The 26,293-nt window shown below is 35.9% G+C and overlaps 1 long non-coding RNA gene and 1 pseudogene across 1 annotated transcript; both read left to right on the forward strand.

Moving 5' to 3' along the window:
- The first annotated feature begins 485 nt into the window (after positions 1-485).
- On the forward strand, positions 486-16,966 carry LOC115293641. The gene is made up of 3 exons (XR_003909547.1): positions 486-554; positions 4,320-4,439; positions 16,847-16,966. It is a non-coding gene; the product is annotated as an uncharacterized LOC115293641 (long non-coding RNA).
- A 7,451-nt stretch (positions 16,967-24,417) lies between these two features.
- LOC115295079 lies at positions 24,418-24,517 on the forward strand (annotated as a pseudogene).
- The last annotated feature ends 1,776 nt before the right edge of the window (positions 24,518-26,293 follow it).

A 26,293-nucleotide genomic window follows, 5' to 3' on the forward strand; every position in this document is an offset into this window, starting at 1 on the left:
GAATTCCTAAGCACTCTGTGCAGAAAGCACCCTGGTGGCTGGATCCAAAGAAGACATCAGCCAGGAAGTAGCAGCACTCTTCACCAGGGGTGCCTCAGCAAGCCATCTATATCCAAAATGGTGGGGGCCTGGAGTGTTCGGTGATGCTCTGTACCTGTGTCACCTTGGCACAAAGGCTGGCACTGTAGTGAGCCCTAACCAGGAGTGTTCTTGTGTCCATGGCTTTGGTGGGACAGCTAAGGTTGCTGTGGGCTAAGAGCAAAAAAATTACCAGGGCGGCAGGCTGGTTATGGTACTTGGACTGTGCACTGGTCTGTGCTTCCAAGGTAGAGGAGCGTTGACTGTCAGCCCCTCCCACCAGGAGAGAGTTTCCACAGCTCCATGCTTGACGGAGTTCTAGGACGGGCTCTTTAATTCTAGTTGTTCTTTTAAAAGGAGGTGTTTTCTTTTCTTGTCCCCAGGGTATCCAAGGCAGATGTGGGCCAAGGGACCTGGTGCTTGCTGTGGTCACAGCCTCCTTATGCTGCCCAGACTGTGCTCCCTTTCATGTTAAGGTGGGTGTGGGATGGAAAAACATAAACTTACCTTGAGGATCAACTACATAGCCACTAACATAAATGTTCTTTATATCATGGTACAAAAATATAGCATACTGTTAAAAATCCTGTATACTGTGTAATGAAATAGCTTCTTATATATAACCAAGGCAAGTTCTCCAAGTCCTATTAGAAAATGCATATGGTCTGATTCTCACTCTGATCACAAAGATACAAGTTCTTTCATCAGTGCTCACTTAGAGCTCCGTTAAAATTATATATCGTTATGTGTTACTAAAATAAATTGACCAAATTTTTAATATACATATACCATCCTGTAACACTGACTTTTTGAGAAGAAAGATGACAGTGCTGAAGGGAAGATCATTTTTATATTAATATAATAAGGATTGACAGTCATTATTTTCTTGACTTTTTTTTTATGTGAAACAGAGTGAGAAGGGGAATATAATCTTGGGAGATAAAGAAAATCCTACATACTTCATGAATGTTTACTGACTGCAAAATCCTAAGGATCTATCAACGTTTTATCAATAGGTTTTAAAAATACTTGTGACGGGGCAAGCATGTTTAAATGTGAAAAACAAGTAAGTTTCATTTGAAAATAACAAGAAATTAAAGGAACAAGAACTTAATATGCACTTTTGTGTTTCATTCAGAAATGCCAGTTTTTATGATAAGGTATTTTCAAACATGTTGGGCTTTCAAACAACAAAAATCTGATTTTACTCTTCATTTTGCTTATATCATTGCCTGGAGGCTACAAAAAGCATTGTACTTTAAAGCCCTGAATAAAAATGATAAATGTAAGCTATTAAAACTCAGATGATAAGTTTCTATGTAATTGGCTATACTCAAAAGGGAAACTATTCACCTTACCAGATAAGTCCTAAACGTGGCAATAGGCTTTATCAGGTTTAATAATGTCAAAGCATTTCACACTGCCACCCTATAGAGAAGAAATTGCTATAAAAAGCCTCTGGAAAGGAAGTCAAACAGATGCTCAACTCCTGACTTTAAGAAAATGCCCAATTTAAAAGTGTATTTAACACCTTTTAATTTTCCTTGGTAAAAAACATAACTTTAAAAAATGTTTTTCTAGCTCTCAGCATGGATCCACTGTGCTGGTGAAGTCTGTGAGCCCGAGCTTAGGTCCGGCCAGCCTAAGCCCGTAATAATAAAGCCCTTTGCTTATACATGCAAAAAAAAAAAAATCTTTTTCTTCCTTTTATTATCACCTGCTGCCTCTTGTTCCCTAGGAAATAGTAAAGCTTAATGAGATGTTCTTATGTAACAATAGGAGTTCTTAAAGGAAAATTTGAATACTTTCTCCTAAAGGGATTTAAAGATTAATTTGCCCAATCACTAATATATAAGGGTGGAAATGACAAAAAAAATTAGAAATGGAAAGAATTTGTTTCCTCTATGTGTGAGCTCTGCCGAGACAGGGGCCTGGGGTCCCCTGGTGTGGCATAGGGTGAGGTATTGTGCAGGTGGCTCACCTCAGTCATGAAGGATAGGTAAGCAGCTACAGCAGAATGTTTGGAGGCTCATAGACATGCTGTCACACTCAGTGTAGAATATTACTCTCCAGCCATTTTTATTTTTAAATTTTGTTAAGGACTGAGGTTAATAGCGCGCGCACACACACACACACACACACCCTTCGGTATACATGTAAGCTGTGCACAGCTTACGCCAAATCTGGGGACTCACTCCCCCACCAGATACACACAGGTAGTGAGTAGGAAAAACACAAAATAGAAAAGAGAGACCACCTATTTCACAAATGACCTGAATAATCCCTATTCCATTATATATTAAACTGTATCCATTATAGTGGATTCTGTGCTGTTTAGAAACCGTTTTCCCCCCATAGAGCTCATTAAGACTTCTTGGTTTATGTCACAATTTTGAGGTTCTATGGTTACTAATACTTATGTTCAAGAATGTTATTTGAAAAGCCACATGATAATTGAAATAATTTTTTGAAAGTCTAGTGAGCAATCTGAGTTATTAACTGTTGATGCCTATGACTGATGCTGTAATCAGTTATCTTGCGGATCCATGGGAAACTTTCTTGAGATACAGAAATGCTTTGGTGGAGCTAACATCAGGGGGGAAAAGTCAAGTAAATATGCTACAGAAGAGACCCACCACTCAACTGCCAGCCCATTTCCTCAATACTGTACAATTTGAATTTGAAAAAGCCATTGGGGAAGCCCTATTAATGAAAGGTAAACATCCTAACATACAACCAAAGGATAAAGGGGAAAGTCCTCTGAAAAGGAACATTATGGTGCACTGTAGTTTTATGAAGAATTAGCCATATTAAATCGTAAGGAGGAGGACTTCACCATGCCATTTTTCTAAATTAAGTGGCTATTCCCGGGGGGAGAACTTAATCTCTGAATTTAGACAAAAGGAAATGTCCAGCTGAAAAAGAAAATTCTACCCAAACAAGGAAGGTCATTACCATGGGAACACCTGACTGTGGCAGAGTCACCTCATGAAGGAAATGAGGGGGCACTTCTAGCCCACAGTGAGGCAAGCTTGGATTAGGTCACACATCTTGGTACAGCCAAAAGAAAGAACAACAACAACAGTATTCCTTCCTGAAAGTGAAAATTCTCTGGTACCTGTTGAGAGTTAGCTAGCTTCCCTCTGCTGGAGTCCACGTAGGAAAAGGAATAAGGCGTGAGCTTTGGAAAGAAAACCAGATTTACCTATTAAATCTTAATTTCTCTGCCCTACCCAGATTAATTTGACTCAAGTGTATCCAGTATTTTTACATTGTTATAGGAAGCAAGTTAAAAATCCCAATGTTACAGCTAACAAAAAAGCAAGGCAAATTTCTACTTTCAAAGCTTTTAGTTTTTGAACTTAGAATTGTTACTAATGAACTAGCATAATAAAAAAACAAATCTCCTAACCCACATGGTGCCTCTGGGTAAACTGAAAAAATATTTGCTGCCTTATCAAGACACTGTTTCCATTTACTTAAACTATTATTAAATATACACAAGTGGTCACAAAGTATAAATAAACAAAAAACTAAGTACCTTTGCTGAAGCAAACAGGTAGCCTAAGTAAAAATTTTTTGCTATTTACATATCTTAGAATAAGTGTATCACTTAGTTATGAATAACTCTTATGAAAAGGGTTTTATAAAAGAGTCCTATTAAAGAGCCCAGAAAAATCATGAAGTGACTCCAATAGAATTATTTTAATGCTGAGATATTCTTTTATTCTAACACAAAAATTAGAATGTTTCCTTTTAACAAAACTTCCAAGATTATCCTACTGAAATAGTAATACCACCAACAAAATTTTCAGTTTGAACAGCATTTACATTCAAAAGTAAGAAAATATTGCCAGCAAACTTGAAAAAATATACCTTCTTTTTAATTGTTGCTATATTTTTTGACTCACAATGATGTTCTAGATACTGGAAGCCATTTACCTTTGAACCATAGAAGCACTACATAGTCAAGTGGAGAATACTTACAATAGATCACTTCCAATTAATTAATGGCTGTGACTATTAATTTAGAGTCTTTGTCTTTTAAGCATCAGGTTGCAAGTTATTTGTCATATACTAAGAACACTGGTCACACCATTGCATAACAGATTTCCTGGTCTTTGCCACTAGAGAGTGACAAAGAAAAATCATATTTGTAAGTAGCTAAACCCTGGCACCAAATGTAAATAAATCATATGCACTGCAGCTCTAGAATATTTTCTCTTGTTTCTGGCACACAGATCTCATTTTGCAACATCCATGAATATTGCACAATTACTAGGTCCCAGGAAGAAATTATGTGCCACTGCTGAAGCTATTCTGGAGAGGACCTTGTAAAGAATTTGCCTGTCCTAGGAAACGTAAGTCACATTACCTCTGGGATGATGGGACAAAAAAATAAACTGGGCATGCCAAGAAGCCTTTGTAAATGTGGCTCTAAGAATCCTCACAGTTCCTAATTTTGTCATTCAAACATTCTAAAACCTAAAACTAAACTGAAATGCTCTGATACTCTGCTGTACCTTCTCAGTCACCAGGCTATAGGGACATAAGACTTCATTCAAATTGTTCATAATCTAGACAGATATTAAAGCACAAGTATTTTTGATAATTTGTTCTCCAGTCCCATCTTTATTTCATGCTTAAATTAATAAATACATTGATAGAAGACTTTTATACCAGGAGTCAGTATAATTTTAATGGTCAATTGTTGAAAAGTAGCCATTTAAGAGTGCTATTGTCAAATACTGTATTTTAGTGCTAAAATCTGAGATGCAAAAAAATAGGAAATTTCATTTCCTTTAATGAAACAATGTGATGATCAGGAAAAATATGCAGGCAAGAATCTTTTTTCCAGCAAGCCTGTCATTCAGAATAGAAAGAGATAAAGTTTTCCCAGACAAACAAAAACTGAAGGAATTCATCACCACTAAGCCAGCCCTACAAGAGATCCTAAGGGAGACTCTGTGAGGGAAATTTGCAAGGAACACAGAGTATCAGAGACCTCACTACAAGCATGAAACCTACAGGTAACACAAGGACTCTAAACCCATATTTTTCAATTATAACACTAAATGTAAATGGACTAGGGTATCAGAATGGATAAAAAACAAGACTCATCTATTGGCTATCTACAAGAAACTCATTTTAGACTCGAGGACACCTTTAGACTGGAAGTGAGGGGATGGAGAACTGTCTATCATGCTGCTGGAATCACCATACTTATATCAGACAAACTGGACTTTGAAGTAAAAGAAGTAACAAGAGATGTAGAAGGGCATGATATAATAATTACAGGGTCTCTCCATCAGGAAGAGCTAACAATTACAAATGTCTATGCACCAAATTCAGAAGCACCCCAATATATAAAACAATCACAAACTTAAGCAACCTTATAAGTAAGAATGTGGTGATTGCAGGGGACTTTAATACTCCACTTACAACAATGGGCAGATCATCTAGACAGAAAATCAGTAAAGAGATAATGGCCCTAAACAATACACTGGACCAGATGTACTTGACACATTTATAACTCTACATCTCTAAGCAACAGAATATACATGCTTCTAGAGTGCACATGGAACATTCTCCAAGATAGATAACATACTGAGTCACAAAACAGCCTTCAATAAAATACAAAAGAATTGAGATCATACCATGTACACTTACAGATCACAATGCTATTAATGTTGAAGTCAACCACAGGAAAAAGTTAGGAAAACCTCTAAAACCATGGAGATCAAATAAGATTCTACTAAAGAATGGGTAAATGAGGCAATTATAGAAGAAATTAAAAATGTATGGAAACAAATGAAAATACAACAAACCCTTTAGGATGCAACAAAGGCAGTCCCAAGAGGAAAATCCATTGCAATCCAGGCCTATCTGAAGAAACAAGAAAAATCCTAAATACAAAATCTAACAGCACACCTAAAGGAACTAGAAGAAGAACAGCAAAGACACCCTATACCCAGCAGAAAAAGAGAAATAATAAAGATCAGAACAAATAAATATGTAATCTGAAAAAACAGTAGGACAGTTCAATAAAACCAAGAGTTGGTTTTTTGAAAAAATAAACAAAACTGATACACCTTTAACCAGGTTTCCCAAAAGAAAAGAGAGAGGGCCCAAATAGATAAAATCACGAATGAAAATTATCAGGGAATACTACAAAATTATAGGCCAACAAACTGGACAAACTGGAAGAAATGCACACATTCCTAAACACCCACACACTACCAAAACTCAAACTTCAAAGAAATAGAAAATTTGAACATACCCATAACTAGTGAAGAAAAAGAAAGTTATTAAAAATCTCCCAACAAATAAGAGTCCTGGACCAGATGGCTTCCCTGGGGAATTCTGCCAACCATTTAAAGCAGAGTTAATACCCGTCCTTCTCAAGCTGGTCCAAAAAATAGAAAAGGAAGGAAAACTTCCCAACTCATATTCCCAAACCACACAGAGACCCAACAAAAATGGAGAACTACAGGCCAATATCCCAGACTATTATGGATGGACAAATTCTCAACAAAATACTAGCAAATTGAGTTCGACAGCATATCAAACTTTATCGGTGGAATTCATTCCTGGGCTGCAGATCTGGTTCAATATTCACAAATCAATTTATGTGATTCATAACATTAATTAAAGAAAGATTAAGAACCATATGATCCTGTCAATAGATGCAGAAGAAGCACTTGACAAAATAAAATATCATTTCTTAACAAAAACCCTCAAAAAGTCAGGAGAGAAGGAACCTACTTAAACATTATAAAAGCAGTTTATGAAAAGCCCACAGCTACTATCATCCTCAATGGGGAAAAACTGAGAGCTTTCCCCGAGATCAGGAACACGACAAGGATGTCCACTCTCACCACTGTTGCTTAACATAGTAACCAGACAACAAAAGGAAATAAAAGGCATCAGAATTGGCAAAGAAGAAGTCAAACTTTCACTTTTTGCAGATGACATGATACTCTACATGGAAAACCCAATCAACTCCACCAGAAGCCTTCTAGAACTGATCCATGAATTCAGCAAAGTCTCAGGGTACAAATGTACAGAAATATGTTGCATTTCTACACACCAATAAGGAAGAAAGAGAAATAAAGAAACCGATACCCTTAACAATTTTACCAAAAACCATAAGATACCTAGGAATAAACCTAACCAAAGATGTAAAAGATCTATATGCTGATAACTATAGAAAGCTTATGAAGGGAATTGAAGACACAAAGAAATGGGAAAACATTCCATGCTCATGTGTTGGAAAAACAAATATCATTAAAATGTCAATACTGCCCAAAGCAATCTACACATTCAGTGCAATCCCCATCAAAATTGCACCGGCATTCCTCTCAAAGCCAGAACAAACAATCCTAACATTTGTATGGAACCACAAAAGACCTTGAGTAGCCAAAGTAATACTGAAGAAGAAAACCAAAATGGGAAACATCACAGTCCCAGACTTTAGCCGCTACTGCAAAGCTGTAAAAATCAGGACAGTATGGTACTGGCACAAAAACACAGACACCAATGGAATACAACAAAGAACCCAGAATTGGTCCACAAATGTATGGCCAATTAATTTTTGACAAAGCAGGAAAGAGTATCCAATGGAAAAAAGTCTTTTTAACAAATGGTGTTAGGAGAACTGGACAGCAACATGCAGAAGAATGAAAATGGACCACTTTCTAACACAGTATACAAAATAAACTCACAATGGATGAAAGACCTGAATGTGAAACTGGAAACCATCAAAACTTTAGAGGAGAAAGCAGGCAACCTCTTGGATCTCAGCCCCAGCAATTCCTTACTCGACACATCTCCAAAGACAAGGAAATTAAAAGTAAAAATGGACTATTGGGACCTCATCAAAATAAAAATCTGCACTGCAAAGGAAACAAGCAGCACAACTAAAAGGTAGCTGACAGAATAGGAAAAGATATTTGCAAATGGCATATCTGATAAAGGGCTAGTATCCAAAATCTATAACGAACTCACCAAATTCCACATCCGAAAAACAAATAATCCAATGAAGAAATGGGCAGAAGACATGAATAGACACTTTTCCAAAGAAGATATCCAAATGGCCAATAAACACAAAAAAGGGTGCTCAACTTCACTCATCATCAGGGAAACACAAATCAAAGCCACTCTGAGATACCACCACACGCCAGTCAGAGTGGCTAAAATGAACACATCAGGAAACTATAGAGGCTGGTGAGAATGTGGAGAAACGGGAACCCTCTTGCACTGTTGGTAGGATTGCAAACTGGTGCAGCCGCTCTGGAAAACAGTATGCAGGTTCCTCAAAAAATTAACAGAACTACCCTATGACCAAGGAATATCACTGCCAGGAGTTTATTCAAGGGATACAGGAGTGCTGATGCATAGGGCCACATGTACCCCAATGGTTATAACAGCACTTTCAACAATAGGTGAATTATGGAAAGAGCCTAAATGTCCATCAACTGATGAATGGATCAAGAAGAGGTGGTTTATATATACAATGGAATACTAGTTGGCAATAAGAAAGAATGAAATCTGGCCATTTGTAACAATGTGGATGGAACTGGAGGGTATTATGCCAAGTGAAATAAGTCAGTCAGAGAAAGGCAGATACCATATGTTTTCACTCATTATGTGGATCTTGAGAAAGTTAACAGAAGACCATGTAGGAGGGGAAGGGGAAAAAATTATAGAGAGGGAGGGAGACAAACCATAAGAGTCTCTTAAATACAGAGAACAAACTCAGGGTTGATGGAAGGTGAGGGAGAGGGAAAAGTGGGTCATGGGCATTGAGGAGGGCACTTGTTGCGATGAGCACTGAGGGTTGTATGAAAGCCAATTTGACAATAAATTATATTAAAATATGAAATGTTGCCATTTGTGACAAAATTCAGACAGTAGAAGACGTGATTTCACTTATATGTGGAATCTTAAAAAAAAAAAAAAAAACCAAAACCATTATAGCTACAGAGAATAGATGGGTGATGGAGGATGGTGATTGGGGAAAATTGGTCAAGGGAGAGTCAAAGGGTACAAACTTTCAGTTATAAAATAAATGTCAAGGGGATGTAACGTACCACATTATAACTATAGTTAAGTCATAAGGCACTGATCAGAGAATAAAACCAGACACAGATTAACAGATATTTGATTTCCTAAAATTTTCTTCTAATCAACTTCTACCCAAAACACACAAAAAGCTCTTGGAACTCAACTCTAAGAAAACCACCCTTTTAAAAATTGGTCAGGAGAGGGAGGTACACACTGAAAATAATCCAAGAGCACTATGCAGAGAACAGAAAATATCCAAAAATTGACAGTAACAAAAGCTGGCAAGGTTATAAGGAGAATTTTCATTCATTACTGGGAGGAATGCAAAATGACACAGTTACTCTGGAAAACAATTTGGTAAGATAGGTTTAGATTTCTAGGAAACTGCCAAATAATTCACCAATCACCCTGCTAGTTATTGACTTGAAAACCCAAGTCCACAAAAAAGCATAATGGCTTATTTGTATTATCACAATATGAAAGAACCATGATGTATGTTGTTAGACAAATAGAGAAACTGTGGTACATCCAAGCAGTGGAATATTATTCAGTGATTTTAAAAATGAGGTATTAAGCCATAAGAAGACATGGAAGAATCAAAGTGCACATTTTGAAGTTAAACTGGCCTAAAAAGGCTATATGATGCATAGTATCAATTATATGACATTCTAGGTCAGAAAAATGTATAGAAATGATTAAATGTTCAGAGTTTTCCAGAAAACTGGGGCAGGAAGGAAGGGTTGAATAGCTGATTTTTTTGGAGTGGCAAAACTATATGACACATTATGCATTAGTCAAAAGCCTTTAAACTTTGTGACATAAAAACCAAACCTTCATATATAAAATTTTTAAAAAGCAGGTTCTGAAAATGGAAAAGAGATTGTGACAACAGAATCTTTCCATATTAAAAGCATATTAAACAGCATCACTGATGTTGGTTGGAGGGAAATGGTGTTCACCTTACTAACTTTAAATAGGAGTTGCTTCTGTAAGACTAAGGGCAAAAGGACCATCGAAGACTGTACTGTACTCCAATCTATAAAGTTGTGTCCCATGTGAGCACAAGGTAAAAATTATGGCACTGCTATGTATGTATACTGGAACTGGGCAATTAAATGGATTATAGGTGGTAAAAGACAAGTTTCTTAGTGTTGGAGTAGGAATTTACAGATAAGCAAGAGTAGCCCAGAATGAGTGATATGGTAATGAAGATATCAGTATGATGGATATTCACCTATTTATAGATGTGGGCATGTAGGTAGAATACTATACAAGACACAACATTTCCTTGCTCTTTCAGCTGAGCAATGTAGAAGCAATGACAACCCAACATCATTGAGGATACCCAGCACTGAGATTTTCATTTCCAATATGCTTCTCCAGTAACAGAACCAGAGCTTTTTGGGAAAATGGCTGATTGTAGACTTCACTAGGAAATTTACAAGACAAACCTGGGGCATCTTGTTATGCCAGAAAAGAGAAGTATACCAACACAAGAAAAATAATAGCAATACACACCCTTGATACGTGTATGGTAAAGGTACACAGGAGGCAACTCAAAGAGCTCCCAATGCCCAAAGCTGAAACAATTATAGAGTATTAGATTACAACTCTAAGTGTAGATGAATCCTGAATTCATACTAGTATAAATTATGGAATAACGAGAGTGGAAAAAAAGATAAATATTCTATGCAAAAGAATTCTAAGTGATTTATATAGGTACTCTGCTCTGAGGAAGGGAGAACTAGCCATTCCCTAAGACTGGGCTGTGTCTAGTGACTTTTCTTCCAAAGAGTACAGTATGGAGTGTGCAAAGAGTCTGTGATATTTCTCCCTACAACCCAATCTCCATGAGGAGAAACATTAGAAAAGTCCATCAGATCAGCATCCTTCAAAATACCTGACTCCTGCTCCTCACAACTGCCAAAACCATCACACATACACACACCTGAGAAAATGTCAGTCAAGAGAAGCCTAAGGAGATCTGATGACTAAATGTAATTTAAACTAAATGGCATCCTACCCACTAGGTAAAAAAATAAAGACATATGAATAAACTGCCGACTTTAATAATTATACTTGATTATTATAACAACTGTAGCATACTAATTGGGAACAGTGGGTAGGAAGTATATAGGAACTCTTTTTACTATTTCCTCACAATTTTTAAAAAACATTTTTGAAACAGTTTTAGGTTTTTATAAAATGTATTCATAAGAGGAAAACTGATGAAAATATTAACTGATAAAAAGATATTGAAAAATTTTTAGTCCTAAAGCTGAGGATACTGAGCTGCAAAGAGTATCAGCCAAATAACATAGCCGAAAGAATGTAAAATATATTTTATATTTCACAGAATGTTTTGTAATAATGTCTAGTTCTTTCAGTAAAATCATATTGTTATGTATTTTTTAAATAGCACAAATATATGGGATAGACTGTTATTGCAATAGGAATTGTTATTTCTAGTAAGTGAAGAAATCTTTATTACTCAACAGAATTTCATGGCCATTAGAAGACTTATTAAAATGATATATTCAAAATTAAAAATTATTTAGAATTGTGTTAAATAATTTTGAATAAAAATTTGGTGTTAAATAATTTAGACTGCCTTTATTCTGTATATTGAGGAAGTGAGAATTTTAGATTTTGCATATAATTTACATAGTTTATTAAAATTACACGTCTGTACTATGTAGGCTAATTTTCCTTGCTTAGAAAGTTCTGAGAACTGTAAGAAAAGACAGGAGAGAGAACAACTCCTCACATTCAAAACTGGGCTGACACATCCAGGCCATTTACTCTCTCATTTGATAAATAACCTCACAATATACCAACTAAGACAAGGTTGCTCTGAGACATAAATGAGAAAAAGAAAAAAGTTACTTCATAATTTTGCTTAAGTACAAAGAAAACAAGGTCATTGTAACATTCACAAGAAAACGAACACTGTTTTTTTTACTAAGTGGGTACCTGCTAGTCCTTTACCCAATCATAGAATTGCCCCTCCTTTCATACTGTCCATCCCAGAAAGCCCACTCTTCCTCGACCAACACTAAATCCTAAAACAGATTATTTCTAATACCCTCTTATGAGATACTCACTATTCCCCAGTGGTGTGTGCTCTTTCACATTGATGGGAGTGCCTGACTTGCTCACTTCTAGTGTCTCCCTGGAGGTCATGGCTAAAAGTCATCGACAGAAATCAAGAAATTGGCATCACAAAAATAAAGAACCTTTACGTTTGGGAAGATCTAATTAGTAAATTCTGCAAATAACCAACACTTGGGGGTTCTTGCAGAACACTAAAATAACTTCTTAGTGCTCAACTTCTTACTGCTCAATATTTCTTACAATAAATATCTTTTTGGTAATTGAAGGGAAGATTGCCATTTCTCTCATCTACTTGGCCAGCATCTTCCCAACTACTGTTTACTGCTCTATGTTTGACTTCCCTGTTTATAAACAGCAAGCAATACTAGTATAGAGCAAGCTGTTACAGAGACTGACATAGTTCTTTATAAAACTGAAGAGTCAAAGATTGCTGCACTATGAAAAGGGATCAGATCTACAGGAAGTGGCTGCCAGAATATTAAATCTATATGTGCTTTAAAGCCTGCTGTCATTATTAGAGTATAATGTAAAAGTATTCCTCAAAGTTCATATTCGTATCTTGGAAGTAATAAATTCAGGGATATAATTTCTTCTAATGATTCTAGAGGTTTTCTAGTGCATTCAATTCTGTATCTAACTCAGATGCTAATACTTGGTGTAATATTGGGCAGTTATATACATGGTTGGTTACTCAGTTTCTTTCTCCTATAACAGGCATTCACTGCTTTAGGCATCAAAACAGACTAAACATGTTCTTAAAAGAAAAAACTAACTCAGTATCTATTAATACTTTTTTCATCTACATCTCTATTTATATATTCATTAATCTGGTTGACCAACTGCCTGTGATTTATCTCTTAAAATTTAAGTCCTTGCTTTGGCCATTTATCACTTGTGTCATGTGATTTGGAGCAAGTTTCCTCTCTAACTTATCTCACACAGCCCTCCTACTCATTGGATCTGTCTTTGACGGCAAAGTCCTATCTCACGGGCTTTGCATTTGTTCTCTACATTGGAAAAGCTCTTGCCAAGAAAAAGATTTTGGCTTCCATTCTGATTTTCTTCAGGTCTTCAGCCCTATTTACTTTCTTCATGAGAACTTTCTTGAACCCTTCCTAAAAGTTTGCCCTCCATAATATTTGCTCCATTATGTTTATGATTCTAACTCTTTTTACTGTTAAAAACAAATTATATATAAAATATATAAAAAATACATTATATATATTTTGTTTTCCTCAAAAAAATTTAAGCTCTACTAAGGCAAAGATTTTTGTTTGTTGATTCATTGTTGCATTCCGAGTATCTAGAATGGAACTTGTCCATTCAAATCCTCATAAAAAAAATTTTTCAGATTCATGGAATCTGAGGGGAGGGAGGATAAAAAGACACTGTGTACCACTGAGCTTTGTACAAACCAAATACTACATAGATGGCACACTTAGTCCTGTAATATTTTATATAACACCACGCACAGAGCTCTTATAACCACCGTGAAACTAAAGTATTCTGGACTCTCTTAAAAGACACTAGTGGTTATTAGAGAAATTAGTAAGTTCTACTCATAAACAATACGTACATATGTACACAGATCTACACATACTCTATACTGCGTGATTAGATTTTTACAAGCCCATATATTTTGAGTTACTTTACTGTGATTATGAGGTTATCATTTACTTCATGAAAATTACATGGCATTTGCATAACCATACTCAATCATAATATTCTTCAAGTCAATCATCATAGGTAAGTGTAACTTTAATAAATGCAGTTACTTAATTTTAATTTCCAAATGAGTTCATTTAAATAATAACTTAGAATTTTTACCAGAGAAAAGCAGCACATCATTCTCTAACAATTTTAAGTGAAGTATGGCTTCTTACAGGATTAACTCAGTCACTTTTTCTTAGTATTGGAATGTTAAATAAGATGCATATGATTATCAAATGGGACAAAAATAATAGCAGTGATATCAATGTTAGTTATATGACAGACTGGCTAAACTTCTTAAAATAATAAAATTGTAGCTTCCAGTTAGAAAGAATTTCATTTTTTAAAGACATCACCCACTGAGATATAAAATCATGAGCTATAGTACAACTTTAATTTTATGGAAAATGGGTATAGTATATAATAGTATGTAATAGTGGTTTGCAGTATCTGGTTTATGTCAGGGAGAATACTATAAAAAATCTATACAATTGTGGTGAAATAAAAAAGCTTCAAATAAAACATTTAAAGTGTAACTGGCCTTTTCTTTATAATTTTCCAAAAATGTGTTTTCATAAATCAGAATGTTCCTCATTTAACCCTGTAAGTATGACATTGAGTAAATCACCTCACCTCTCCAAACTTGAATTTTCACCTGTGAAATAGCAGTATTATAATCCAGATAACCTTTATACATACATAACATCCACATAAATCTCTTTTAAAAGTCATAAATATTAGTAACAGTAGTAGTTGTTATTAGTGGTTGTATTTGCAGTAAGGGAAGGGTGATGCTTACTGTGTAATCCTTGATACATCTTTCCCTCACATTTATGAGTCTTGGACCTAGGGAAGGGGAGAACCTGCGCACAGGCTGGAGAGAGAATCTTCTAGCACACCCAGGAAGTGACACTGCACTAGCAGTGTGGCTTATCATCCACAAGACTGGCACAAAATCTATTCCATTTGTCCCAAATTAGAATTTGGACATCAGAGTAATCTAATGAACTAGGGAAAAAAAAGTAAGTGTGGCACCCACCATGTTATCATGCACACAATGTTACCTAATGTCTGTAAATCATCTAAATTGTATCATTTATAAATTCTAAATCTTATAATTTATAAATCTTGTAAATTTAATTTTGGTGATACTATACCCTTCACCAACCTATTATACAATTAAAAGCTAGTTTACAGAAGGAGGTAGCAATTTGCTGTACTACTTAGAAGACAAAGTTGTTTAAAATCAGACATTATGTCATCTGTATTCAGGGTAAAGGAGGTTTCTGCTATGGGTATTCAGATAAGCTAGTTTACTAATTAAATAGGATTGAAAAACTCATATTGAGAGTTACTATCTCTTTTGCAAGGAAATTTAGATTATGATTTTATTTTACTGTTCTCTCTTAAAACATATTCCATGGATCAGAAGAATAAACATTGTGAACATGTCATTACTACCCAAAGCAATCTACACATTCACTGCCATCCCCATCAAAATTGCACCAGCGTTCTTCTCAAAGCTAGAACAAACTATCCTTAAATCCGTATGGAACCACAAAAGACCCCAAATAGCCAAAGTAATATTGAAGAAGAAAACCAAAATGGGAGGCATCACAATCCCAGACTTTAGCCTTGACTACAAAGCTGTCATCATCAAGACAGTATGGTATTGGCACAAAAACAGACACATAGACCAATGGAATATAATAGAGAACCCAGAAATGGGTCCACAAATGTACGGCCAATTAATTTTTGACAAAGCAGGAAACAGTATCCAATGGAAAAAAGACTGCCTCTTTAGCAGGTGGTGCTGGGAGAACTGGACAGCAACATGCAGAAGAATGAAACTAGACCACTTTCTTACGCCATACAAAAAAAAAAAAAACCTCAAAATGGATTAAGGACCTGAATGTAAGACAGGAAACCATCAAAACCCTCTAGAAGAAAGCAGGAAACAGCCTCCTTGACCTGAACCGCAGCGATTTCCTACTCGACACATCCCCAAAGGCAAGGGAATCAAAAGCAAAAATGAACTCTTGGGACCTCATCAAGATAAAAAGCTTCTGCACTGCAAAGGAAACAATCAAGAAAACTAATAACCAACCGACAGAATAGGAAAAGATAGTTGCAAATGACATATCAGATAAAGGGCTAGTATCTAAAATCTACAAGGAACTCACCAAACTTCACACTTACAAAACGAATAATCCAGTGAAGAAATGGGCAGAAGACATAAACAGACACTTCTCCAAAGAGGACATCCAGAGGGCCTACAGGCATATGAAATGATGCTCAATATCACTTATCATCAGGGAAACACAAACCAAAACCACACTGAGATACCACATGTAAACTGGTGCAGCCTCTCTGGAAAACAGTAGGGAGGTTCCTCAAAAACCTATCAGTAGAACTCCCCTATGACCCAGCAATAGCACTGCTAGGGATTTACCCAAAGGATACAGAAATGCTAATGCATAGGAGCACATGTACCCCAATGTTCATAGCAGCACTGTCAACAATAGCCAAAACATGGAAAGAGCCTAAATGCCCATCACCTGATGAATGGATCAAGAAGATGTGGTTTATATATACAATGGAATACTGTGGGGAGCTGCCAGAAGTACAAAGATCAACCGCCTGCAGGCAGGGCAGTGTCGGCCCCTCAGGCGCTGTGCTAAAAACTTTAGTTTGGTTCCTCCTTTACCATAGCCTTAATCTCTTCCTAGCAACCGACCTAGGTCAGCTGCCTTGTTTCCCGCCTTGAACCCTTTATAAGGTGTGGATATTTTCTCAATAAACGGAGGCTTGATCAGAAACGTTTGTCTTGCCTCCATTCTCTGTGCCCCCTGACCCCCAATTCTCACTCTCTCCTCAGGAACCCGCGACGATTGACCGACCTGCCGGCCGGGTCGGAACAGTCAGAATACTACATGGCAATGAGAAAGAATGAAATCTGGCCATTCTTGGCAAAGTGGATGGACCTCGAAGGTGTCATGCTAAGCAAAATAAGTCAGGTAGAGAAGGACAGATACCATATGTTTGCACTCATAGATCTAACAGGAGAACAGGAGAAACCTAATGGAGGACGGGGGAGGGGAAGGGGGGAAGAGAGATGGGGAGAGAGAGGGATGCAATACCTGAGAAACGATTGAATACTGAAAATGAACCGAGGGTTGAGGGTTGAAGGGGAAGGGGGAGGGGGGAAGAGGTGGTGGTGATGGTGGAGGGCACTTGTGGGGAAGAGCACTGGGTGTTATATGGAAACCAATTTGACAATAAACTATTTTTTTTTAAATTAAATAAAATACAAAAACAAAAACATATTCCAAACTGAACTATATCAACCCTTAATAGCATTAAATATAGGAATACAAACATTGTTTTTAAAGTAGCTTCAAATCAATTTATCCATTTCAGGTATGCCAACAACTTCCTTAGAGATATAGGAGAGATTTAATTAACAGCTATATTTTATAAATCAATACACTGAAAAATGTAAATGAGAAAAGGAAAACAATCAGAAAGCTGGATTGTAGCAAGTAATGAAACACTTTGTCTCTTTTGGTATCACTAGAGATCACTTCCAAATCCATTTTTAATCAAATTTATAGCATCATTTTATATTTAAACTGTTGATAATCTTCCCTGAGCTCAGCAAAATCTTTGGTGAAATAGATGATACCAAGGCCTCAATCAGTCTTACAGTTTTAGCTTTAGTTTTTAAATTTAAATGCTTATTTATTTTTGAGAGAAATACACAGAATGTGAGTGGGGGAGGGTCAGAGAGAAAGGGAGACACAGAATCAGAAGCAGGCTTCAGGCTCTGAGCTGTCAGCTGACATGGGGCTCGAACTCACGAACTGTGCGATCATGACCTGAGCTGAAGTCGGCCACTTAACTGACTAAGCCACCCAGGTGCCCCTACAGTTTTAGTTTAAAATTGGATTGAGAAATAGATAGGATACTTAGTCTAAAAAGCATCTAAAGATATATACTGGAGTTTTATGGTATGTCAAAAATCTTTTTCCCTATTTTTGATTTTATAATTATAAAAACATACATTTTAGCTTTATCAATAGTAAGGTGATTGCTTTATGAACATTTTTAAATAGACTATACTATCTTAATTTTCCTCTAGATAGGTTTATTTTGGCTTAAATTAATATTTCCTTCTTTAAAAATACCATTTGATACATTGATTTTCAAAATAATACACAGTAGACAAGGATATTTCCTATTTTCCTTTAATTAAACAACTTGAAACTTACTCTTACAGCTGTATTTATCTCTCACACATTCCTTCTAAATAATGTGTAATTCTCCATCTTTTTCATTTATCTCATGTCATCTACCTACTGCCCAAAAGACAGTCTGGTAGCGCAGTCAATTACGTGTATAACTCTGTCTCAGCTCACCTCATGATCTCATAGTTGTGAGATTGAGGACCACATCAGACTCCATGTTCAGCATGGAACCTGCCTGGGATGCTTTCTCTCTCTTCCTCTGTCTGTCTCTGTCTCTGTCTCTCTCATAAGTAAATAAAATATAAAATTCAAAAAAACAAATGATGGACACCTAATTTGACTCCAATTTGCCTCCTGAGATTAGGGAACTAATAGATTAGGGTTAGGTAGGAAAGGGGACAGGGTACAAAATTTAAGGAGGCTCTCTCTCTCAGCAAGTCCACTACCCTGTGCTCATGTCTTATATGATCTTGAGAGTGAGTGCCTCAAGTTTTGCACCCAAGCTGCCTCCTTACTTTGTTGTAGTCCTCAGCCAAATCTTCCTAAAAGAACACACAGTATTTCTCCTTCTGACTTGATGGGAGGATTTTTTGGGATTTTTATACCCCATACAAGAACTGTTGTATCATGGTGTATCTTTATACATCAACTGAGTCAGTGGTACTACATTACTGTCCAAATTTCTACAACAGTGATATACATGAAAATTCCTATCACACTGTTGCATTATTAGCATTATTACTCTGATTATCATCACTCTAATATCACAGTAAGGGATACTTTATGATTACTAATAATTCTATGATTTCCTCTTATTTGTGCTTAGTAGTTCTGTTTACTTTAATATTTTGAAAATGACTTCTCATATCTTTCACACATATTTGTATTGCTCTTTTCATAAGAATGTGTCATATTCTAGGCACTGATTTTTAGTTGATCTTAGATTTACAAGTATCTTTCCCCAATCTATTATTTATTAACTTTGTATACAGTATACTTCATTGTGGCTTCATCAAGATAATAATCCTCTGTACAGTGAAGGAAACAACTAAACTAAATGGCAGGCACAGAATGGGAGAAGATATTTGCATATGACATATCTGATAAAGGGCTAGTATGCAAAATCTATAAATAACTTATCAAACTCAACACACCCAAAATAATCCAGTTAGGAAATGGGCAGAAGATGGGGCACCTGTGTGGCTCAGTTGGTTAAGCGTCCTACTTCGGCTTATGATCTCACTGCTCATGAGTTTGAGCTCCATATCACACTCTGAGCTGATAACTCAGCGCCTGGAGCTTGCTTCAGATTCTGTCTCCATCTCTCTGCCCCTTCCCTGTTCATGTCCATTCATTCGCACATGCTCGCTCTCTCGCGCGTGCGCGCGCGCTCTCTCTCTCTCTCTCTCTCTCTCTCTCTCTTTCTCTCTCTAATATAAAATAAAACAAATTTTTTTTAAAAATGGGCAGAAGACATGAACAGCCATTTTTCCAAAGACATCCAGATGGCTAATAGACACATGAAAAGATGTTCAACACCACTCATCATCAAGGAAATACTCATGAAGACCACATTAAGATTCCACCTTACACTTGTCAGAATGACTAAAATTAACAGTACAGGAAATAACAGATGTTGGCAAGGATGTGGAGAAAGGGTAACTCTCCTATACTGTTGGTAAGTATTCAAAGTGCTGCAGTCACTCTAAAACAGTATGAAGGTTCCTCAAAAAGTTAAAAATAGAACTATCGTAAGACCCAGCAATTGCACTACTAACTATATACCCAAAGGGTACAAAAATACAGATTTGAAGGGGCACAAGCACCCTCATGTTTTTAGCAGCATTATTAACAATAGCCAAACTATGGACACAGCTCAAATGTCCATGAACTGATGAATGGATAAAGAAGATGTGGTACATTTACACACTACTGAGCTGCTTCATGTATATACTCAGTGATTTCAACTTCCTTACTTAGTAGTTTTGAAAACATACACTTGTTCTATACTAGTCAATTGAAGGAGGTAATAGAATTAAACAAATTTTCATTTTTCCTCTTTTACCCCCCCCCCCGCTATTTCTTCTTTTTTCCACTTCTCTCCCTATTCTTCTAAAAGTAGGTTCTTAGCTCTTTAGGTTGTAGTTCAGAAAATTATACTATAGTTATCCCTGCTTATGTGAGATTGCATAAATAAAAAGACACAGTATACTTAAATGCAAATGATTCCATTGCTCTCATCCTAAAATATACCACACAGTGAACCAAAGACTTAATTGCATATTCCATCATCTTTGGCTATTATATTTTCATTTCATTTTCACAGATCATTATCAATTTCCTTAAATGTGTGGGGTTGGTTTTTTTTTTTTTAGAGAGAGGGAGAGAGAGAGAACACATGAGCAAGGGAGGGGTAGAGAGAGGGAGAGAGAGAATCCTAAGCAGGTTCAGTGCTGTTAGCACAGAGCCCAACAACGGGCCTGACCTCAAGAACTCTGAGACTATGACCTGAGCTGAAATCAAGACTTGGATGCTTAACCAATTGAGCCACCTAGGTGCTCTTCATTATCAATTAAAGAAGAATAACTATTCATCTCCCACAAGGTTCAATAATACTTTAATAATAATAATTATCATTTAATGGACAGTATGAGCCATAATACTGTATTAAATGTAACTGTCAGAATCCAGTAGAATTTGCTATAGTAACAAGTCCTCATATATCAGGGACTTAGCACTATAAAAATTTCTCACTTCTGAAAAATTCAATGCAATTAGGGATTTCCCTCCATTTCCTGATGTCTGATTTCCAGGGTTTCTAGAATTGTCAAGACAGGGCCAGAGAGATAAGAAAGAGAGGAATAAACACACTAACTCTTAATGCTTCAAACTAGACATATGATACCTCCTTTCCCCTCACATTCCCATTTGCCAGAGCTCCGTCCCATGGTTCCTCACTAAGTCTAAATTAGGCTTATAATTGTTGTCATCCTGCCTTCCCAGAAAGTGAAAATAGTCAGTTGAACAATTAAAACTGTCTTTACTGAGTGAATAAAATGTTCCCCTTTTAAATCCATTTTTATCTCTATGACCTTACTCTTATGATTCCTAACTGCAAGGAATCTCAGACTTGTATTCCAAAGTCAGGACCACTTTCTCCACCTGAATAATCTGGGGTGATGGCAAAGTTTAAAAAGATAATGTGTCCCCAGAAATAGATTAGCTAACTGGCTAACATTATGAAACATTTAGCTCTATTTCAATATTTGCTCTCAGATAAAAACTCTAGGAAACTCCTTTCTTGCGGGAGGGGAGGCTGACATGCCCAGATTTAGAAAGGTGATGGTGTCCACAGCTACATTAGCTTTAACCACCCAATGGAAACAGAAATAAAGGGAAAGTTCTAGAAGTCATTATTAGGATGAAAATTGTAGAGTGTAACATGAGAGCTTTTGTAACAATGAAAGTTTAGAAAGGCAGCTGAGAAGATAGAAATGAGCAAAGACAAGAATGAATAGTGACAGCAACAGAAAGAAGATAACAGATGAACTGAGTTGAAAACTAACAGACAGAACTTTACAATCTCTAACAATATAGAAGCTTGAAGAAAACTTTTCACTCTCTTATTTCTCTTTCCTTTCTCTCTTTTATCTTGCTTTGTTTGTTCTCCTATGGTATTGGTCTTTTTTCATATATATATATATGTGTGTGTGTGTATATATATATATGAAATATATGAATATATATATATAGAATTATTTTGTTTTTTAAAGAGCTTCAAAGGATAAATTCAGTCTTCAGATTTAGTAAACTTACTAAATTAGTCTTTGTTAAGAGATAAAAGTAAATTAAAATAAACAAAAACATTCAAGTGTCTCCCTAATTTCTCCCTCATTCCTCCGTCTGACCTCCTTTTTTTCTAGACCCTCTCTTTGTCACCTCCATAAAAGCACCAGGATGAATAGCAGTCAATGACCTTTCCTTAGTGAGAGGGATGAAACTACAAAATCAGGCCTTTAATCTGAACCTCAAAAGAAAGCCCTTTTCAGGCAGACAGATGCCTAAGGGCTCTACCTTGAATGCCTGACACACCTATATATCTCACTATTTTTAGTGACAACATCCAAAGTAATTTCAGCAGTTGGCAAAAACCAAATGACTTCACACAACATAACCATTAGAGCATTTCATGCTACCATCAAAGAGGCACTAATTATCACAGGAAGTCAGGGATAGTTTTATATTTTTCTCTATAAATGATGTAAAACACTATAAGCTCCATAGTTAGCATCATTTCATCATGAGTTCTTTTTAGATTTAAATATAGACCATTTCCAATCTCATTTTGCAAAGCTCATGTTTGAAGAATCATGAATGACCTATTTACACTATAAGCATTTCTTTAAAAGTGATATAAGGAGTTTATTTCAGTCCTCAAACAAAAATGTTCACTTGTGCTAGGTCAACAGGGAGAGTTTCTTATCCAAGTCTCCAATTTTCTACTTGATTCTTTATCACCAACAATGAAGCCTTCCTGCACGTGGAAAGAATCTAAACCTGGTAACTTGCAGTGGTAATGCTACAAAAGTGCCCTCTTATTGTAGGCACTAAACCTAGACAGAAGAGGAGAAGAGTTTTATTTTATTGGATTACTACAAAGCATTACCTTGGGATCATGGTACTTCTGGGATAGAATAAGATCAAATGTTTTAAAGTCTATTTTTACTATACAGTAGTTTAAAAATAAAAATTCTGTAAGGTCCTTCACATGAGAATACTTTTCATGAGATCAGAAGGGCAACAGGTGAACACCACATGCATTGTGTAAACAGTAAGTGCAACACTGGATGAAGTGCAAGTATGTTCATCTTGGGCTAAATACAATCATACTTCGAATGAAGTCTGTTGTTTCTTCCAATGTTTTCTTCTAATCTAGGCAATTTCGAATTCAAATCCATTTTTCTATTTCAAAGCCACGTGAGAATAAGGTTCTTACCTTATTGTAAGAATACAGTATGTAATGCATATAACACAACAAATACATGTTAATCAACTATTTATGTTACTGGTAAGGCTCTGGTCAGCAGTAGGCTATTCATAGTTAAGTTTTTGAGGAGTCAAAATTTATACATAGATTTTCCACTGCACAGGGCTTCAGCTCCCCTAACCTGCATATTTGTTCAAGTATGAAGTGTAATTAATAATGACTTGACACAGGACTTGACATTATCGCCTCATTCAAAGTCTGGGAGTAAAATAGAAAAAAAAGAAGTAAAGTTAAAGAGACCTGCCATTAAAAACTTAACTACTAGTTATAATATTTATTAACAGTATTGTAAGGTATAATTTTTATAAAAGTGTACTGCAAAGCTCTAGTAGACTTAGAAAGAAATGGATGAGTATAGAAAACAATCTTTCCATGTTTGTCTCATTAAAAAGAATCTACAAGTTACTATTTTAAAATTTATATCTCAGATGCTTTCCACTAGTAATCCTTAAGGAAGTAAAATAGTGGAAAATGAATATTATGTATTCAGTAAATGCCAACTATGTGGCACTGTGCTGTTTGCTTGGAATTCAAATATGAAGCACATTCTCCTTGCCTTTAGGTAGAGTATTTGGGAGCAAGCAAAAAACATTACACATATAATTCCAATTCAACATAGTAATTATTAGGCAGGTATGTAAGAAATGTACAAGAGCCTAAATACTTCTCTCTTAGAGCTTTTACTTGTCCTATTTCCTAAGTTTATTTTTATTGCTTTTAAAAGTGTGAAGATTACAACAAAGGATATAACTTTCCCACGAATCATTTTTCTTTTTGCACACCAGCCATGAGTTTTAAACAAGGCAAATTTCTGAGACAATACCACACGAGTTTATCTATCTCCTATTCTGTAAATTATATTGCCAACCTCTTCTATTTGGCATGAAATTAAACAAAAATAGGAGAATTACCAGAGATTATACACTGAGTTTTTTAGGTTGTAGACTCTACTAACCTACTTGGAAAAAATGGGTATATTAAGGTAAAATCCAGCTCATATTCCACATGCAGAACAAGGCACCTTGGCTTTGGGCCTAATTCGTGAGCTTTGTTAAATTCAGATGAAGATTCTTTATGAACTAATGACAGCCCTAAGTTTTAGGTCCTCCATTACTGGGGATGCTGTAAGACATAGGCCTATATAAAAGATTCCTAGTGCTTCGTTGGCAGCACTTACACAAAATTGGAATGATTCAGAGAGAGTAGTATGTTCCCTAAGAATGATATGCAAATTTGTGAAGAATTCCATATTCTTACATTCCTTGTTCATGGACAAGAAGAATTAGTATTGTAAAAATGGCCATACTACCCAAAGTGATCTAAAGATTCAACACAATTTCCATCAAAATGTCTAAGGTATTCCTCACAGAAATAGAAAAAACAATTCTAAAATTTGTGTGAAACTGAAGACTCTGAGGAGTTGATACAATCCTAAGAAAAAAGAACAAAGCTGAAGGTATCACACTTCCTGATTTCAAACTACATTTCAAAGTCCTATTAATAAATACAGTGAGGTGATTGAACCAAAACAGATACATAGTTTAATGGAACAGAATAGAAAGCCCAAGATTAAATTCTAGTATATATGGTCAACTACTATGTTATAAGGGAGCCAATGAGGAGAAAATAGTCTCCTCAACAAATTGTGATGAGAAAACTAGAGAAACACAGGTGGAACAATGAAACTGGACCTCCATCTCACACCACCCCAAAAAAAAATAACTTTAAATGGATCAAAATCATAAACATAAGAATCGATACCATAAACTCCTTGGAGAAAACATAACAAACAAGCTCATCAATATTCATCTTGGCAATGATTTTTTTTTTTTCGGACATGACACCAAAAGTGCAAACAACAAAAGCAAAAATCAATGAAAGGGAATATATCAAACTCAAAACCTTCTGCACAGCAAAAGAAACAATAAAATGAAAAGACAATATACAGAATAAAAGAAAACTTTCATAAACAACATATTGAATAAGGAGTTAATGCCCCAAATATATGGCAAACTCACAGAACTTCATAATAATTTTAAAAATCTGATTTAGAATTGGCCAAAAAACCAAACATTTTTCCAAAGAGAGCATCAAAAAGGTCAACAGGCTCACAAACAGATGCTCAACATCACTAATCATTAAGGAAATGCCTCTCTAACCCACAATGAAGATTTTCACCTCATACCAGTTAGAGTATCTGTCATCAAGAGGTCTAGAACAACAGGCATCAGCAAGGACAGGGTAAAAAGCAACACTTCTACACCGTTGATAGAGATATGTTGATCTAAAAACACTATGGAAAACCATAAGCAGATTCTTCACAAAATTAAAAATGTCTACCATATAATCTGGCAATTCCACTTCTGAATGTACATCCAAAGAAAATGAAAACTGTATTCAAGGAGATATAGCACTCCCATGTTCATCAGAGCATTATTCACAATAACTGAGATTTGGAAACAACCCATTAAATGATCAAAAACACGTATGTGTGTGTGTCTGTGTGTGTATACATACATACATACATACATACATACAGTGGATTATCTTGCCATTTGCCACAACATGAATGGGCCTTGAGCACATTATGCTAAGCAAGATAGACAGAGAAAGGTAAGTACTGTGTGATATAATTTGTATATGGAATCCCCCACACAAAAAATAAAGCCTTTAAAAACTTAAGAGTAAAATGATGGTTACCATTTAAAGGTATAAACTTATAATGAGCCGGGGCGCCTGAGTGGCTCAGTCAGTTAAGGGTCTGGCTCTTGATCTCAGCTCAGGCCATGGTCTCACAGTTCATGGGATCAAGCTCCACACTGGGCTTGCTTTGGATACTCTCTCTCCGTCACTCTCTGCCCATCCCCTGCTTGCTCTCTCTCAAAATAAATTTTAAAAATTAAAAAAAAATATATTAGACCCTTTAATGAATAGTAAAAGCCATAGAAATCTAATGTACAATATCATGAGTGTAGACAATATTATATATGATAAACATTACAATGCCAATCATTTTATATGTCATTTAAAT

This window comes from Suricata suricatta, chromosome 6, assembly GCF_006229205.1.
Source record: "Suricata suricatta isolate VVHF042 chromosome 6, meerkat_22Aug2017_6uvM2_HiC, whole genome shotgun sequence".
Taxonomy (NCBI): domain Eukaryota; kingdom Metazoa; phylum Chordata; class Mammalia; order Carnivora; family Herpestidae; genus Suricata; species Suricata suricatta.